This window comes from Sciurus carolinensis, chromosome 7 (assembly GCF_902686445.1).
Source record: "Sciurus carolinensis chromosome 7, mSciCar1.2, whole genome shotgun sequence".
NCBI classification, from domain to species: Eukaryota; Metazoa; Chordata; class Mammalia; order Rodentia; family Sciuridae; genus Sciurus; species Sciurus carolinensis.
The window spans coordinates 75,117,167-75,132,662 of record NC_062219.1 but is presented as its reverse complement, the minus strand read 5'-3'; the positions used below and the strand labels follow the sequence as shown (position 1 = coordinate 75,132,662).

Here is a 15,496-nt window from a genome sequence, read left to right as displayed (position 1 = left end):
TGGGTTTATGTCCGTGTCCTCTATTCTGTACCATTGATCCACCTTTCTATTTTGGTACCAATACCATGCCGTTTTTGTTACTATTGCTTTGTAGTAGAGTTGAAGATCTGGTATTGCGATATCCCCTGCTTCACTCTTTCTACTGAGGATTGCTTTAGCTATTCTGGGTTTTTTATTCTTCCAGATGAATTTCATAATTCCTTTCTCTATTTCTGTAAGGTACCTCATTGGGATTTTAATTGGAATTGCATTGAATCTGTATAGCACTTTTGGTAGTATGGCCATTTTGACAATATTAATTCTTCCTATCCAAGAACATGGGAGATCATTCCATCTTCTAAGGTTTTCTTTAATTTCTTTCCTTAGTGTTCTGTAGTTCTCATTGTACAGGTCTTTCACCTCTTTTGTGAGATTGATTTGTATTTTATTTTTTTCGATGCTATTGTGAATGGGGTAGTTTTCCTAACTTCTCTTTCTGAAGATTCATCACTTATGTATAAAAATGCCTTAGATTTATGTGCATTGATCTTATATCCCGCTACTTTACTGAATTCACTTATGAGTTCTAAAAGTTTTCTGGTGGAATTTCCAGGTTCCTCTAAGTATATAATCATATCATCAGCAAATAGGGATAGTTTGAGTTCTTCTTTTCCTATTTGTATCCCTTTAATTTCTTTGGTCTGTCTTATTGCTCTGGCTAGAGTTTCAAGGACGATATTGAATAGAAGATGTGAAAGAGGGCATCCCTGCCTTGTTCCAGTTTTTAGGGGAAATGCTTTCAGTTTTTCACCATTTAGAATGATATTAGCCATGGGCTTAGCATAGATGGCCTTTATAATGTTAAGGAATGTTCCCACTATCCCTATTTTTTCTAGGGTTTTGAGCATGAGGGGTGCTGTATTTCATCAAATGCTTTTTCTGCATCTATTGAAATAATCATGTGATTCTTGACTTTAAGTCTATTGATATGGTGAATGACATTTATTGATTTCCTGATGTTGAACCAACCTTGCATCCCTGGGATGAAACCCACTTGATCATGGTGCACTATCGTTTTAATATGTTTTTGTATGCGATTTGCTAAAATTTTGTTGAGAATTTTTACGTCGATGTTCATTAAGGATAATGGTCTGAAATTTTCTTTCCCAGATGTGTCTCTGTCTGGTTTAGGTATCAGGGCGATATTGGTGTCATAGAATGAGTTTGGGAGGGTTCCCTCCTCTTCTATTTTATGGAATACTTTGAGAAGTATTGGAATGAGCTCTTCTTTAAAGGTTTTGTAGAACTCGGCTGAGAACCCATCTGGTCCCAGACTTTTCTTTGTTGGTAGGCTTTTGATGACTTCTTCTATTTCATTACTTGAAATTGGTCTACTTAAATTGTGTATGTCCTCCTCGTTCAGTTTAGGCAATTCATATGTCTCTAGAAACCTGTTGATGTCTTCGAAATTTTCTATTTTGTTGGAGTATAGATTTTCAAAATAGCTTCTAATTATGTTTTGTATTTCAGTTATGTCTGTTGTGATATTTCCTTGTTCATTCTGAATTTTAGTGATTTGGATTTTCTCTCGTCTTCTCTTTGTTAGTGTAGCTAAAGGTTTATCAATTTTGTTTATTTTTTTGAAGAACCAACTGTTTATTTTGTCAATTTTTTTGTATTGTTTCTTTTGTTTCAATTTCGTTGATTCCAGCTCTGAGTTTAACTATTTCCAGTCTTCTACTACTTTTGGTGTTGATCTGTTCTTCTTTTTCTAGGGCTTTGAGCTGTAGTGTTAGGTCATTTATTTGTTGAGTTTTACTTCTTTTATTAAATGCACTCCATGAAATAAATTTTCCTCTACGTACTGCTTTCATAGTGTCCCAGAGATTTTGATATGATGTTTCTTTGTTCTCATTGACCTCTAAGAATTTTTTAATTTCCTTCCTAATATCTTCTGTTATCCATTCTTCATATAATAGCATATTGTTTAATATCCAGGTGTTGGAGTAGTTTCTGTTTTTTACTCTTTCATTGATTTCTAACTTCAATCCATTATGATCTAATAGAATACAAGGTAGTGTCTCTATCTTCTTGTATTTGCTAACATTAGCTTTGTGGCATAATATATGGTCTATTTTAGAGAATGATCCATGTGCTGCTGAGAAGAAAGTGTATTCAATCTTGGTTGGATGGTATATTCTATAAATGTCTGTTAAGTCTAAATTATTGATTGTGTTATTGAGATCTATGGTTTCTTTGTTCAATTTTTGTTTGGAAGATCTGTCCAGTGGTGAAAGAGGCATGTTAAAATCACCTAGTATTATTGTGTTACGGTTTATTTGGTTTCTGAATTGAGAAGGATTTGTTTGACATACATGGATGAGCCACTGTTTGGGGCGTAGATGTTTATGATTGTTATATCTTGCTGATTTATGCTTCCCTTAAGCAGTATGAAATGTCCTTCTTTATCCCTTCTGACTAACTTTAATAATTTGAAGTCCAAATTATCTGAAATGAGGATGAATACTCCAGCTTTTTTGCTGAGTCCATGTGCATGGTATGTTTTTCCCCATCCTTTCACCTTGAGTCTATGGGTATCTCTTTCTATCAGGTGAGTCTCTTGCAGGCAACATATTGTTGGATCTTTCTTTTTAGTCCAATCTGCCAGTCTATGTCTTTTGATTGATGAATTCAGGCCATTAACATTCAGGGTTATTATTGAGATATGATTTGTATTCCCAGTCATTTGGTTCATTTTTTAAATTTTATTTATTTATTTATTTTTTGACACAACTTGGTTCCTCCTTTATTTGACAGTTCCTTTAGGATAATTCCTCCCTTTGCTGATTTGTTTCTTTGTTTTTTATCTCTTCCTCATGGAATATTTTGCTGAGAATGTTCTGTAATGCTTGCTTTCTTTTTGTAAATTCTTTTAGCTTTTGTTTATCATGGAAGGATTTTATTTCATCGTCAAATATGAAGGTAAGTTTTGCTGGGTATAAGATTCTTGGTTGGCATCCATTTTCTTTCAGAGCTTGAAAAATGTTGTTCCTGGCCCTTCTAGCTTTTAAGGTCTGGATTGAAAAATCTGCTGATATCCGTATTGATTTCCCCCTGAATGTAATTTGGTTCTTTTCTCTCACAGCCTTTAAAATTCTGTCTTTATTTTGTATGTTAGGTATTTTCATTATAATGTGCCCTGGTGTGGGTCTGTTGTAATTTTGTGTATTTGGAGTCCTATAAGCCTCTTGAACTTGATTTTCCATTTCATTCTTCAGATTTGGGAAATTTTCTGATATTATTTCATTGAATAGAATGTTCATTCCTTTGGTTTGTTTCTCTAAGCCTTCCTCAATCCCAATAATTCTCAAATTTGGCCTTTTCATGATATCCCATAGTTCTTGGAGATTCTGTTCATGATTTCTTACCATCTTCTCTGTTTGTTCAACTTTGTTTTCAAGGTTAAATATTTTGTCTTCAATGTCTGAGGTTCTGTTTTCCAGGTGTTCTATCCTATTGGTTATGCTTTCTATGGAGTTCTTAATTTGGTTTATTGTTTCCTTCATTTCAAGGATTTCTGTTTGATTTTTTTCAATATCTCTAACTCTTTATTGAAATGATCTTTTGCTTCCCATATTTGCTCTTTTAACTGTCGATTGGTGCGATCATTCAATGCCTGCATTTGCTCTTTCATCTCATCATTTAATGCCTGCATTTGCTCTTTCATCTCATCGTTTGCTTCTCTGATCATTTTAATTATGTACATTCTGAACTCCCTTTCTGTCATTTCTCTGCCATGCTGTCATTGGATTTTATTGATGTAACATCTAGATTTGTTTGGGGCATTTTCTTCCCTTGTTTTCTCATATTGTTCAGAAATCAGTGAATCATTAAGACATTGCAGATTTCCTCTATTGACTTATAATGTCCCTGAAGATTGCTAGTATATATCCCCTCTTATCCTTCAGTAGCCTGAAGTCTTGGAGGAAGTTGATAATGCGGAGCTCCATGAGGAAGCTGCCTTTCTAGGGGTGGTGACCCTCAGGTGGTGAATATTCCCTGCTAGTGGGCAGAGGTGCCTCCACTTGTTGACCAATGGTCATCCAAAGGGGAACTAGGCTGCGGGCTGAGGCAAGGCCTGTTTGTGCCTGTGTCTCTGGTTTTACCGTCCTTGTGGGAAAACCTCACCCGGCAGGGAAGACTCACCCGGTGGGGAGGTCTCGCTGGTCAGTTCCCCTCCTAGAGGTTCCCCTCAATCTACAACTACTGCCTGGGCTGTGCTGCCTTCCTCTTCAACGTTCACAGGGGCCCGGACCTATCTCCTGGGCCTGGGAGCCTCACCCTGTGCAGCCGAGTCTCCTTAGGCTGCCTCTCCTCATAGAGTCTGCCCACAGTCCTGGAACCATTGCTCCGCCCTAAGCGTGTCTCTGTGTGGCTCTTCTACCAAGAAGCCGCCTAGGTCCTGGGACCCTGCCCTGCACCTAATCGCCTGGCTATGCGGCCCCTCCTCTGAGCTGCCACCTGGAGCCCCGTACAATAGCTCCAAGCCCCAGAGACCCGCCACACACCTCTTCCTCTGGACAACCGCCTGGTATTCCGACGCAGTCACTAGGAGTCCAAGCAACTCACTTCGCGTCTCCTCCTCCCACCACCCGCCCATAGCCCTAGGTAGTCACTCCAAGTCCAAGTGACCTGCCCTGTTCCTCCTCCTCCTCGGGTTAGCCCCCCTGGTGTTCAGGAGCGGTCGCTCCGAGACCAAGCGACCCGCTGCACTCCTCCTCCGGCCTGGCCACCAGTGTTCAGGAGTGGTCACTTTGAGTCCAAACAACTCGCCACTTGCCTCCTCCTCTGAGCAGCCACCCGGAGCTCTGATGCAGACACTCCTAGACCAAGTGACCCACCACGTTCCTCCTCTTCCTTCGGGCAGTCCCCCAGTGTTCAGAAGCAGTCGTTCTGAGTCCAAACAGCTCACCATGCAGCTCCTCCTCTGGCAACCGCCTGTAGCTCTGATGCAGTCACTCCTAGACCAAGCGACCCGCCACGTTCCTCCTCTTCCTCCGGGCAGCCCCCCCGGTGTTCAGAAGTGATCGCTTTGAGTCCAAACAGCTTGCCACGCAGCTCCTCCTCAGGCAGCCGCCCGGAGCGCCAGTGGTTGCTCCGAGTCCAAGCACTGTGCTGAGCAGCCACCTCTACAATGTTCCCAGTTGTCCGTGTTTACTGCTCCAGCGGGGGGGAGGGGCATCTCCCCAGGCAACTCTACTTCACAAAGTTCCCTGCGTTCCAGGACTACCGCCCCATCCGGGACGCCTCCCCAACGGGAGAGACTCACCCGGTGGCTTTGAGTTGGTCCCAAGTCTCTCACTATCTCCTCTTTTGAATCCTGCGTCCTGGAGCAACATGAAATGCAGCCGCCCTCTAGTCTGGCATCTTGAAACCCCCTGAATATTAGATACTTTAATTTTCAAACCAACACTAGGTGATGTACTAGTAATATTGCCATTTTTCAGAATTGAGGCACCAAGAAATTAAATAACTGATCCAAGTGGGACAGATAGGGTTTAAACACAGGTAATCTGACTCCAGAATATAAACTTTTAAGCAGGACATCATCCTAAGTCCCAATAAATGGCACAGCCCATGGAGAGGTACATATGAATCAGCAACATAAATATTCAAGGAATAGGAAAATGAGAAAGAAATCAGTCTTGTTACAGAAGATACAAGAAGGACTACTTCAATGGGTAAGTTACAAAATGTGTCAATATATAGAAAGATCAAGTCAGGAAAGGCCAAGAAAAGCATCCCTTGGATTTGGCAATCCAAAAGTGACGTCGATGTGTACTGAACCAGTTTCCATGGAGTAGAGAGGTCTAAGTCAGAGTGTCCATGTGCTACAGCATGGGCAAGTTTTGCTCAGAAGGAAGAAGTGTGTCCCCTTGAGGAAGAATGATCATGAAAAAGACTCCTTCCTCCCTTCTCTCCTCTTCTCCATTCTTTTTATTTTTTTCAGAATTGTATGACATTATTATATTTTTGAAATCTACCACATTCTTATTTCTTACTTCATTTGCAAGCTTATTTTGTTGTCATCTTAACATCTGTGGGTTGGATCTCCAAGTAAAGAAGTTAAAATGATGATGAAGATGGTAATGAGGCCGTTTGTGAAGTGAACACAGGCACAAAACAAGCTTAAGGGAAACGCTCTGTTTGCAAGACTCCTCACTGGGGAGAGACTGAGGACAGGTCTACCTAAATGACAAGATGGAGGCAGGAAGGGAGAAATGAGGCTGCAACAAACTACAAATGCCAGGGGAGAGAACACGGCCTAAACATAGGTAATACAACCAGACTTCCACACACTGATGCAATCTTCACTAGTCACTGGGATGAGGCACCACCAGCAGCCAGCTGTGACGGCAGCTGGACTTAACCTCTAGGGATCCATTTCCAATGCCTAAAAAGTGAGGGATGTAATCATCTCTGATACCCTCTACATTTTTAAATTCTGTAATCCCATGAGTATTAACCTAAGTATAGTGTTGACAAAAGAGAACCTCACTGCTCCCTTCCCCATCTACATCTTCCCCTTCCCCAACATCAGTGTCCATAGATACAGGGTTAGAAAATAAACTCACGATCCCAGTTAAGGCAGCTCCTAACACCAGACTTGATAAGGGAGAGTAAACATCAAGTTCAACATCTCTGATCTTCTTTCTAACTCTGAGACATTCTGGCAAAAAGCTTGAACAGTTTAATTTCACAATGTCAACCTTGTAGAAATAAAAGCCTCGAGATTTTCTTAAAACCATTATCTGCTACAAATAAACAAAAATAGAAACTTCATGTTAATTAAAAAAAAACTATTTGCAGCAGAGTTAATGTGACATAAGAAACACATTCTATATTGCAGAACTTCTAACTAATTCTGCTACTTGAAATATCCATTTGTAAAAACACCAGAAAGCCTCAGATACAGGTCATATGGTTCACCAAAGTTAGAGGGTAGGAGAGAGAGATATTAGAGCAGGAAAGAGAATTTTTTAATTCTCTGTTTTCACAGGACCACTAAAAACATTTCAGTGTCAATGACCTAGAAAAAAGAAAATGACTTTTTGTTTCTTTAATAGTGGGTTCTTTCGCCCACTATTAAAATGGCCTTTGTAAATTTCAGATTATTAACATAAATAATATATATGCTGCATACCACAGGAAAACCTTTAATGTGAAGTTTTACTTTTTGGGTCTTTTTGCGATCTTGAAAGATCTTAGGCAGAACTATAAATGAAGTAATATATTCCTATTATGTTTGAGTTCCCAGATTTAATAGATTTTATATACTAAACAATATGTGCAAGATTCAAATACATACTAACTACTTAGTGTCTGTTATGCTAACTCACTAGGTTAATGCCTCGTAGTTACAAACCTAACACCAAGAATTCTACCTGAACATTAAAACTGGTCAGCCTCATTTGAGTGCCCTTCAGGCATCATGCAAACACATCCCTTCTTATTTAGGTGGTGTCAGAGACAGAAGAAAGGATGGACAGGGGCATTACAACCAGTGCAGTTGCTGCCAGCAGTAGTTCACTGATCTCCCTTTACAACTACCCAGACATGATCGTGATCTCTGTGTATAAAGAGCAGTTCATGGTAATATTCCAAGTACTATGAGTTCACAACCAATGAGAAAAGCTCCCTTACTTACTGATGGCCATTACAAATACAAGCTCTTGAAGATCAGTTACTCAAGCTGAAAAAGTGTTCTGACAACAAGGAAAATATCTTTATTTCAATTCCTCTCAAATTCCACTTTCACTATATTTTGTCCATGAGAACATATCATTATTGGCCTGTTCCAAAACTTCTTGGAGTACCAACTTTATAATATTATTTGGAGTCCAGTTTTGTAATAAATATCATTAATCCACTTGTCACAGAACACCGCCTACCTTGAGGATATCAGCATTAGTGGGTATAAAAATATGTGCACCCTCCCATCATATGTTCATTTGAAGGGTGGAGTCAAAAAGGTAATCATCTCTACCCGTTCTGCTGATGCTCCCATGTTTGTGGTGGGCATGAACCAGGAAAAGTACAACTCCCTCAAGTTTATCAGCAACGCCTCCTGTACCACCAACTGTTCAGACCTCCTGGTCAAGGTCCTCATAACTATGACATCATGGAGGGAGTCATGACCACAGTCCATGCCACCCAGAATACCATGGTTCCTCTAGAAATCTGAGGCATGATGGAGGTAGAACTGCCCAGAGCATCATCCCTGCATACACCCATGTTTCCAAGCATTTGGGTTCAAAGTATAGGTAATGGATCTGACTTGCCACCTGATGAAATATGCCAAATGTGATGACATCAAGAAGGTGGTGAAGCAGGCCTGGGAGGGCATTCTGGGTTACATGGAGGACCAGGTTTCCTCCTGCAATGTTAACAGAGGCACCCACTCTTCCACCTTTGATGCTGGACATGGCCTTGCCCTCAATGACCACTTCGTCAAACTTATTTCCTTGTATAGCAATTAATTTGGCTGTAACAATGGGGTGGTGGACACTATGGTGCCCATGGCCTTCAAGGAGTAAGAAGAGCCCTGGACTATCAGCCCCAGTGAGAGCATGAGAGGAAGAGAGAGGCCCTCAGCTGCCGGGCAGTCCCTTCCCCAATTCAGTTCCTCAACACACTGAGCATCTCCCCTCCTCCCAGCTTCTCTCCCAGGCCTCCTGAAGAAGGGCAGGAGCTTAGGAAGTCTACTTTGTTATGTACCATCAATAAAGTTCACTGCATCCAATCTAAATAAGTAAATAAATGGAGAATACAATCTTACCACCTTGAGTCTCCTAGAAGGTCCCCCTTTCTCTCTCTCTCTCTCTCTACCCACTCCCCATAATATGAATGTGGTGATGGGTCATCTTATGGGTGTCCAAGGAAGTGAGATTCTACTTCAGCTTTAGTAGCAGAAAACTGAAACTTGTTTAAAGAATTAAATTAACTGAATGTTATGGTTGTATGTGAGGTGTCACCCAAAAGCTCATTTGCGAGACAATGCAGGAAGGTATAGAGGAGAAATGATTGGGTTGTAAGAGTCTTAAATCCATCAGTGAATTAATCCCCTGGTGGGATTAATTAAGTGGTAACTGAAGGCAGGTATGGCTGGAGGAAGTGGGTCCCTGAGGGTTTGCCTTTGGGGTTATATTTGTTATCAGGCAAGTGGAGTCTCTTTCAGCTTCCTGATCATTATGTGAGCTGCTTCCCTCTGCTACATTCTTCCATCATGATGTTCTACCCCATCTGGAGCACTGAGGAATGGAACCAGCTGTCTATGGATTGAGACCTCTGAAACTGTGAGCCTCCAAATAAACTTTTCCCCTCTAAAATTGTTCTGGTCAGATCTTTTAGTCACAGCAGTAAAAAACTGACTAAAACACTGAGTATACATTGGATATCATTATAGTATCATCATTATAGAATATACAGAACACTCATTATTTGGTGCATCTCACACCATACTTCTGTTCATTAAGGTTCATCTTGTACTATTTCTGCCTATTACAGCAGGGTTCTCCATGAACGCCAGGGGTTCATCTAATTATATAAATACATACTGGATTATACAGAATGTCCTCCAGCTTCATAAAATATAAAAAGTTAAATAAGCATTATTTAATTAAAGTCACCAGAAAAGAAGGAAACCATGCAAATAATAACCAGATTCAGAAAAACCACATCCTTCTAACCAGCACTGTTCAAGATAGACACAAGCAACCCCACCATCAGAGAGAGTCTCCACTGTGGCATGGTAGTGTTATCAGACTTCAGAATTGAGTAGCTACATTCTAGCAAGCCATTCTGTTACTATTATCAGGAGTGCACCTACAGTTACTTGAGTAATATGAGAAGAAATTAGTCTTTTGTAACAAAATACCTCAAACAAAGCAATTCCAGAGTAGAGCATAAAGAGGTTGCTTAAAGAGGTCTCTTCCAGAGCAGTCTAGATGTAAATAATTTAGACCTGTAGAGTCAACTCTACTATTCTCTACACATGATTCTCAAGATCATTCCAAAGTCTCACCATTCCATAATTAGTGAGAGAAAAACAAAAACAACCAGCACAAACAAAAGAATCTTGAAGGAGATGACACAAGCAATAAACATATTTCTTTGCTCACATCCTATTGGTCAGGATTTTGCTATAGGAGAGGTGAGGAAATGCCATGCCTAGCTGGCATTTCTGCCGAGTTAGCATTTCTTTCTTACTAAAAGCAGCAGGATAGTAAGGACAGTAGAAAAAAGTTATGATTTGATATCACAATCCAACCATCTGGTCATCCAAATATTTCTGCATATCGTTTTTGTACATAGAGCACACACTTACACTATCCCCAAGTCCCATGAATTTTCTAGTTCAGAATCCTGGGTCTTTGAGTGATTCTTAAGTCCTTTCCATCAGGTTCAAATGAAGTTCCTCACACTCAAGTGACCTATAAACTAACACACAAATCTCTCCCCTGCCCCATTCGCAACGTAGAGAAGGGAAGGACAGCAGCAATAATACCACCATTCATGAAAGAGAGAAAGGTGTGTGCACAGCAATGACTGATCTACACCAATCATGAATCTGTGAAGATTCAGTCTTAGAAGCACAGTATTTTTCTTGATTGAACACAGTTCTACTTCCTAAGAAGAACCTCATTTGGCAGTTACCCTCCATGACCCCTGGCATTGCTGTCTGGATGGTTTGCTCTCACCCACCATTGTAATGACCCCATAGCTGTATGAAATAGATGTTGACAAATATGCCAGCTCTGCTGACACAGGTGCAGAACGAAGCGGGTGGCTTAGAACAGTCATAAACTTATGTAAGCTGTACGTATAATATTTTTGGCACAACAATTTCCTCAAAAATGCGATAGGCTCTTGTAGGTTTGCTTCTGCCAAGCTCCAAGTACATTTGTCTTATATTTACCTCCTGAAAAATGCAGTAAGAGTCTGTAAACACCAGACTTCTGAGTTTTCCAGGTAGTTACCCTAACTATCAGACTCAGTAAGCATATGTTCTATCTTCCAAGTATGGTAGTCAAAATTGTATCAAGTTTTTTTCAACAACCTGCAGGTGGCATTATGATAGTCGGTAACACCTGTTGCCTAGCAACCCACTGACAGACTTCTAAGCATAGTTTTTGTTATTGTTATGTAGGACCTCACTCCTGGGTATCATTTTCTGCATTAATTAGTTGCTATAATAATAAGACCCCATGCACAGTTGCCAATATTAAGAAAAAAGTTTATTACTTTCCACAAAGCAGTCCAGAGCTGGCAATGTGGCTCTACCATTGGCAACTCATGATCTTCAAGGTTGCACCTGTTCTCAGCATTTCCCAGCCAGCAGGAAGGGATGAAGAACAATCTAAGACAAATGGGAGCTCTTTAAGGATAAGACCTGGAAATTACACATATTTCTTCCCACGTTTCATAGTTGAAGCTTACTTATATCACCACAACTTGACAAATATGTTCTGTAGCTTGGGTGACCACCTGCTCCACTAAAACTGACTGGAGAGGGATTCTATTGCTAAAAGGGAAAGGAGGAACAGTTAGTAAAGAGCAGTCAGCAATCTCTGCCTAACGGAGATTTCTGAATCACAGCTCACTTTTATTCTATGTTCTGACTCCCCGCTTAAACATAGGTTTCTAAAGATCTGCAAAGTAGGATGTACAGTGTAAGATCAACCTCCAGATGTAGACTCACCTTTGATGCAAACCATCCAGACAGATCATGCATAATCCATGCACATGGCACATTCCCACTCAGTCTCCCATTCACCGTGACATTCCACATCCACTTTAAGAAGGAAGAAGGAAGGCAACAAACTAGTTTAGAAGTCAATTGCTTCCCTTTTGGAATGTTTATACTTGAAGATTTTCTTATCTTTTCTTCATGTTGAATTTCTTTTCATTCAGTGCTTCACAGCACCTACACATTAGCCACAGCACTGTCTCCAGACAGAAGATAGAAAGGTTGGACATTACCAACCTTTCAAATCCAGAGCATTGTCCTCTTCAGGTCCCACAAACACCAAAACTGTGGCTCACAGGAATGTGACTTGATCATAAGTCATATAAACAAGGCACACCACATTCCAAGACAAGATGGAAAACAAGCTTGCTGATGACAGTACCCTACCCTTTGAGCATGGTGCCCAGCATGCCCTTTTAAATAACCTTAAAGGTAAGGTTATTTTAAAACATTACATCCCCAGGACTATAATTTTGTACTTTTTCTAATCAGTAATAAACTTACTTCCCAGTTATCTTGATACCAGAAAGGGCTTATCTCAGGTGAGGGACTCATGAACGATCTATTACCCATTAAAAACTAGGCATAATGTTATTATGCACCAGATACATGTGAATTTAATAGCAAATAATCTGTCATCAAGAGCAAGCTCAGAGGGGCTGGGGGTATAGTTCAGTGGTAGAGCTTGCCTAGCATGTGTAAGACCCTAGATTCAATCCCTAGCACCAAAGAAAAAGACAGAAAGAGAGAAATCTGTTTCAACCAAGCAAATCTATCCCTAGACCTGCAAAGGAATGGTATAAGCCATGGGAATATGACTCAATCAATATCTTTCTGAAGAGCTCTACTTACAACATAATGAACCCCAGATGATGACCTCATCTGCCCTTCCCTCAAATTCTTATAAATTCATTTTTAGTTCTCATCATTAGTTATCTTGTGAGTTATTAATCTAGGGAAAGAGTGAGGTGATCTTGGCAGTTATTTTTTTTTAAAAACTCATAAATAATGGCAGTCACCCCACAGTAATTAAAGGAATATGATTGCTCTTGCCTTCTTATTTCCTTTCAGGAATCCCTGTTTAAGAGGAACACACACACACACACACACACACACACACACACACACGGGTGCACATGTACCAGAAGACCAACATAATTATTTGTATCACATGAGTTGACAAATATGCAACCTCCCCCATCTACACCTACAAGAGATATTTTCAACCAGTCAGTACCCCTTCCCACAAATGCCAGAAGTAGCATTAAAACTACATAAAAATACATTCTTTATGCAAAACTTCAGGAAGTTGTCATCAGTTACAGTTACTTCTATGAGTGAAATCAATTCAACACACACACACACACACACACACACACACACACGCACACACACTCAAGAGTGACAAAGTCACACAGAAAACTAGCAGTACATCTGGAACTAGGTCCAAGTCTCCTATTTACTGAAGTTGGTGTTCTTTCTTTCACAAGGTACTGTGATGGTTAATTAGTAAATTAACAATATTTGCAACAGCTTTAAAAGTATTCACTAAAGGAAAAATTATTGAAAGAAAAGGGAAAATCAATTCATAGTTTCCTGGGTGGCATTTTAAAAGATTTGTATTACAAAAACATCTTGAAACCCTTATAAATGGTAGGAAGGTAAGTAAACAGCTACTAATTAAATGTTCAGTTTATAATACATATTATATTGTTATTGGGTTAAATTTATACATGTGTACTTCATAAACTGTACAGTAAATTCATGCTCCCTTACATAATCAAAGTTCATGGACTGTCAATAGCAATTTTATAAGCCTTTTTAAAAGAAAGTATAATGAGCAGTAGTCTGAAAAATCAAGCAAAATGGATAGAGTCAGCTCTTATTTTAATGGACAGACTAGTCATTGACTTCTCTCTACCCCATTTTTCTCATTACTAAGTTGAAGGGAACTCTATGGTTCCTTAAAGTACTCAAGTCCTATTATTCAAACCATAATTTTTCTGTTTTTTAAATTATTATGTCTTAAAACTAAAGCTTTCCTTTACAATACACATAAAATATTTTCCATTTGACACTACAATTTTGAAAAACTATATATTCTTATATTTTTAAACTGACATTTAAATTTTATCTCAAATATGATAGTTACAGAGATGCAATTTCTAGAATATTTCATATAATATATGAGAGTTAGCCCATTCAGTTTATGAAACATGTCTGCTATATAAAACCTCACCGGCAAAGTCAGTTCTCATACAATTAGTCAAATCAGACATTTGTGTGCCATGAAAAACCAAACTTCCTTTCAATTCAAGGAAAAATTTCAATTTGTGCTCCATAGCAGGAATTTTATTTCTAAATTCTAATTCTAATAAACACAGAGATGGGTGAGCTTTGAGCCTCTGTTACCTAAATAAAATTAGGCATTGTAAATACACACATACACAAACACACACACACACAGCTCAGAGATGCTCCTTAACTTATATGGAATTACATCCTGATAAACCCATCATTAAGTTGAAAATATCAGAATTTAAAAATGCATTTAATACACCTAACCTACCAAACATTACAGCTTATCTAGCCCACCCTAAAGATGCTCAGAACATTTACCTGCCCTATTGTACAAAATCATCTAACATGAAACCTATTTTATAATAAAGTATTGAATAGCTCATGCAGTTTATTGAAAACTAGGTATAAAGTAGAAATCACAATGATTGAATGGGTGCTCACCATTAATGTACCCAGCTGAACACAGTGTGCCTGAGGAATGTTTAAAGCATTGAACTAAAATTAACTGCTGTATGATGAGGATGCTACAGTGACAGTCATCAATTTCTCTCTTCCGATGAGGCTTGAGAATCACTGGTCAAAGACACTAAGGGCATCAACACTTGTCAATGGATACAGCCATAGTGTTCTTCTGGAGACATCAAGTTTTGACTATACAGTCTGTTTCTTCTTTTTATGTATTTATCTAACAAGTAAGAGCATCCCGCATCTGCCTGTCAGTTCTTATGATTCTCTCCTCACTGACTTCCATTTCTTCTAGCATCACAGGTCACTGCTGATAATAGCAAAAGCTTCCACCAGTTTCTTTGCTGGGAACTTTCTTGGCACCTTGGGTATGTAAAACCGCTTCTTCCTCTGCCTCAATTGCTTTACTCCTTTATTCCTCCAATTCTATCAGCTCCTCACTGAAAACCTCCTCAACCTCTAAGCCAAAGAGCTTATAAATACCCTCTTCATCAATGTCCAATTTCAGCTGTTTCTCAAGCACTAATATCTTATTTACAATTTCATCAACAGCAGAATGTATATTAAAGTCTTCGAATGTGTTCACACTTGGCTTCAAAACTTTCTTCCAAATATCATTTATGCATTTCTATGTGACTTCTTCCCATGCTGCAGCAATGTTCTAGATAGCACTTAGAGTGTTAAAAAACTTTTCCAAAATTCTCAGAGCATTCTGCCAAACTCAGTTGTTTCAACAACCTGTTGAGATATACAGTGTAAGTAGCAGATTTGAGTGCAGCTATTGTGTCTTCATCCATTAGTTGAATGGGTGCAGTGGTGTTCTGCAGCCAATGCACAATCTTTACATCAGGGTGTGGGTCACAGGTATGCTGTGGATGCTCTGCAGAATTATCTAGATTCAGAAGACTCTTGAAGGGGATGTTGTTTTGCCTACAATATTCT

The 15,496-nt window shown here is 39.4% G+C and overlaps 1 pseudogene; it reads left to right on the top strand.

Annotated features, from left to right (window-relative positions):
- Positions 1 to 5,666: 5,666 nt before the first annotated feature.
- LOC124989244 (glyceraldehyde-3-phosphate dehydrogenase-like) lies at positions 5,667 to 8,576 on the top strand (annotated as a pseudogene).
- The last annotated feature ends 6,920 nt before the right edge of the window (positions 8,577 to 15,496 follow it).